We start from the raw sequence: 4,398 nt of genomic DNA, 5'->3' as shown, positions 1-4,398 counted from the left end.
GAGCATCGATCGGGTCGAAGAAGTGCAGCAGCTAACGTCCGAACCAAGTTGGATGGACCCGATCGTCCGGTACCTGACCGACGGGATCAGTCCCGAAGATCCCGCGGAGTCCAGGCGACTCCGATGGTCGGCGTCGCAGTATGTGATCATGGACGGCCGACTCTACAAAAGGTCGTTCTCCCTCCCTCTGCTCAGGTGTTTGGGGCCGACCGACGCCGACTACGCTCTCCGAGAGGTTCACGAAGGAATTTGCGGGAACCACTTGGGGGGCAAGTCCCTAGCCTTCAAGGTCCTGCGACAAGGCTACTACTGGCCGACCATGAAGAAGGATGCAGCAGAGTTGGTCCGGAGGTGCGAGCAATGCCAAAAGTATGCCAATATTCAGCACCAACCGGCCAGCCAAATCACTCCCATTGTTGCTCCGTGGCCCTTCGCCCAGTGGGGGGTCGACATTCTCGGTCCGTTCCCACCAGCGTCGGGCCAAAGGAAGTTCATCGTTGTCGCCATCGACTACTTCACGAAGTGGGTCGAGGTCGAACCCTTGACGCAGATCACTGAGCGGAAGATGGAGGACTTCATCCAAAAGTCCATCATCTTTAGGTTCGGATTGCCGCACACCATCATCACCGACAACGGACGACAATTCGACAACCAAGACTTCAAAGACTTCTGCGCCAAGTACCACATTCGCCACCGACTGACTTCCGTCGGGCACCCACAGTCCAACGGTGAGGTTGAGGTGACCAACCGAACCTTGCTTCACGGACTCAAGACCCGACTGAATGAAGCCAAAGGTCTCTGGGTCGATGAGCTGGGCTCCGTTCTGTGGGCTTACCGAACGACCCCCCGGGTCCCGACCGGGGAGTCGCCGTTCAGCTTGGCCTACGGGACAGAGGCGATGATCCCGCTCGAGATTGGCCTACCATCTTCAAGGGTCGAGCAGTACCGAGAGCCAGACAACTCTGAGAGTCGGAGGGCTGACCTAGACCTCCTCCCCGAGCTGCGAGATGAGGCTCAAATCCGAATGGCTTCATACCGACAGAGGGTCGCCCGGTACTACAACGCCAAGGTCAAACCAAAGCTCTTCAGGCCTGGCGACCTGGTCTTGAGGAAGACAGAAGTGTCGAAGCCCTTGGACCAAGGGAAGCTGGCTCCAAACTGGGAAGGACCCTACAAGGTTGCAGATACCTTCGGACCGAGAGCCTATCGGCTGGAGACCCTTGAAGGGAAGCCCATTCCCCGGACTTGGAACGCCGACAACTTGAAGCTGTATTACCAGTGAATTCTGTAATTCAAAAGTCGGAATACAAGTTCAGTTTGAAAGTTCGGAGTTTTAACTCTTCAACTAATGATCGGTACTCAGCCCCTACATATCAACGTGGGCCTAGCATCCACCTAAAACCGACGACCTCTCCGTCGGTAACGCGTCGGACTCTTGCGAAGCGCCGACGCATCTACAATGACGGGAGTTAACGCTCCTTCGACGACGCGTCGGACCCTCACAAGGGCCGACGGACTCTTATAAATGGGAGTTACACTCCTTCGACTTTCGGCAACACATCCGCCCCTGACGAAGGCCGATGCATCTGTTGCGACGGGAGTTCATACTCCTTCTACGGTCGAATTTTTGGGCAGATCCACCGGCCGACAGGCCGATCGGGCCCCGACCAAAGAAAGGCTAAAAGCCCACGCGACTATTGTCGCGACTTTCGACCAGGCTAAGGCCAGTCGAGGGATATTCGGCTTACCACCGTCTATCACACGACGCGACCTTAGTCGCATCCATGACTTGCCGACCGACCTACGGCCGACTGAACGACATTCGGCTTGCTACTGTCTGTCGGAAGACACAGAACCCGACGCAAGAGTATGGGGACCCGACTAACTATCGTTCCCCCGACACTACGCCGGACGACGACCGACTAAACGCATCTACAGAAGCCCGACTACCGAACCTTTACCAGGTTCGGTCGGCTCCCGACTCAACAGATGCACCCGACTGACGACTTCGACTATCGGAAACCGACCTAAAGTCAGGACACATTCTACTTTCAGGGCTGCGGAAGTTATCGAAGTCCTACCGACTTACGTGAGTCAGCAACTTACTTAAGTTAGCAACTAAAGTTCGACATCGCAGCAATGATCGGCATTACAAACAAGAAGAAAAAAAAAGTTTCATTCATTGATGAAAAGAAATTACAAAGTCGGGTCGAAGCCCGGTTACATGTATTCTCAGAAAACAAAAAAGGCGAAGATAGTCGGCAGGGCCGATCATCCGTCCTAATCGATCTCTTCGACCGACGGAGGATCGGGGATGATCGGCGTCTCGGCCATGGGCGGCGCTGGGTCGGCGGCCGGTGGATGGGCTTCAGTCGGCAAGGGAACTTCGGTCGGCACCTGCTCCGGGATGGCTTCCTCCGTCACGACGACGCCTCCCGACGGCTGGTCGGCCATCTCCTCGGTTCCTTCTCCTTTGGCTCTTTCCTCCTCGGCTAGCGGCGGAACGACGCGGCTGACGTCCAGCTCCGGGTACAAGTCTTGGACGGCGTCCCGACCGTCCTCGAACCCGACCCGGTATGAGGCGAAGCCCGATTCGAGCATCTCCTCCCGGTATTGGTCGGAGGACCGAAAGTCCTCCACCGCCCGATCGGCTGACTCCCTCACCGACCTTGCCTCGTCCTCAGCTCGGGCGAGCTCCTGCCTCGCCGACTTCGCTTCGACCCTCGCCATTTCGGCGTCGATCTGGACGATGGACAGCTCCTCTTCGGCTTCGGCGAGCTTCTCCAGGCTGACCCGGAGTTGCTCGCGTTCCCCTTGGAGTTCGGCGGTGGCACCATCCCGTTCGCGTCGAAGGCGACGTACGGCCCGACCTTTGTGCTTGGCCTCCTTCTTGGCCGACCGGAGTTCGGACCCAAGCCGGGAGACCTCGTCGACTAACTTGGCCTCCCGGTCGGCCGACTGCTGGAGTTGGTCGGCCAACATTGCCCTCTCAGCCTTGGCCGCCGCCGACCTCTCCTTGAAGGCTGCCCGAACGTCGCCGAACCTTCGGTATCCGGCCTCCAGTTCGGACATTGTGAAGATCAGCTGCCGATGGAAAAAAGCTTCGTCAGAATCGTATGACAAACAAAAATTTCTAAGGAAAATTTCTAAGGGAAAGATGATGCAAAGCTTACCTCAACCATCGTCGGGTAGAACCGCGACAACATCTCGGTCACCTGCCGAGATCGCAGCGACTCTACGTCGGCTGGGAGGAGGATCCCTTGGCACAACCTCCTCGCAAGGTTATGGTCGGCCAACGCCGACGCGCCCTCGGGGTAGTATGTGCTGGGAGGCATTGAGCGGCTCCCCGACCTTTCCTCCTCCGCGGGCTCCATCGGGGCTTTCCCCCGATCAGCTGCCCCGACCGACGGGACTGGCAGCGATGGGACGCTGGAGTTCGACCCGGCGCCCCCCGTTGCTCCAACGGACGCCGCCGGACGATGTTCGGTTTTCCGAACATCATCCGGCTCCACCCGCGCCGGCGAGGCTACCGATGTCCCCTCGGCCGCTTCCTCAGTCGGCCTCTCTTCCATTTGGACCGTCGGAGCCACGAGGGCTATCACCGGCTCCGACTGGTCGGTCGCCGATGCCTCGACGGTTGGCGGAGCTGGAGTTGGTTTCTTTGAAGGACGCGAAGGGTCGGCCCCCGACGCTGGCCTCTTCCTCGTGGCAAACCGCCGAATCTCGACATCCGTCGGCCTCATCCTCGGTGGTGTCCCTGCAATACCGACAAGAGCGTTAAAGGCCCGACTAAAAGCTGACCAAAAGCCGAACAAAAAGAGGAGCCGGGGGATCGGGCGATACCTATTCGGGGGATCAGGCTCAGGCCGGCATCATAGAGAGCTTGTTCGGTAACAAGCTCTCTCTGCTTCGGGACCGACATATCTTTTAGTCGGTGGAAGTCCTCCCGGTCGTCCGCATCCACCCGACTGTTGTCGTTGGCCTCGGTTCGGGGTGCACCCCAACGAGAAGGAAAGCCCCAAGGAGAAGAGGAGGAAACAAAGAAAAACTGGTTCTTCCATCCATGAATGGATGATGGAAGACCAGTTATGAAGGCAAGACCCTTCCGGGGGTTGAAGAGCCACCACCCTCGGGCTTTAGGGTGGGGTCGGAGCACAAAAAATGCCCGAAAGAGTGAAACGCGGGGGTTGGTCGGCAAGAGCTGACACAACAGCGCGAAAGAAATGATTAGACGAACAGAGTTCGGCGTCAGTTGCACCGGACAGAGTCCGTAGTAATCAAGTAGATTCCGGACGAACTCCGAAATTGGAAGCCGAAGACCCGCGCGAAGGTCTTCGACGTATAGCGCCAGATCGCCAGGCGGAGGGTTGTTGACCCGACCGCCGGCCCCTGGAGCAG

Source organism: Elaeis guineensis, chromosome 5 (genome assembly GCF_000442705.2).
Source record: "Elaeis guineensis isolate ETL-2024a chromosome 5, EG11, whole genome shotgun sequence".
NCBI classification, from domain to species: domain Eukaryota; kingdom Viridiplantae; phylum Streptophyta; class Magnoliopsida; order Arecales; family Arecaceae; genus Elaeis; species Elaeis guineensis.
This window is presented reverse-complemented; position numbering follows the sequence as displayed.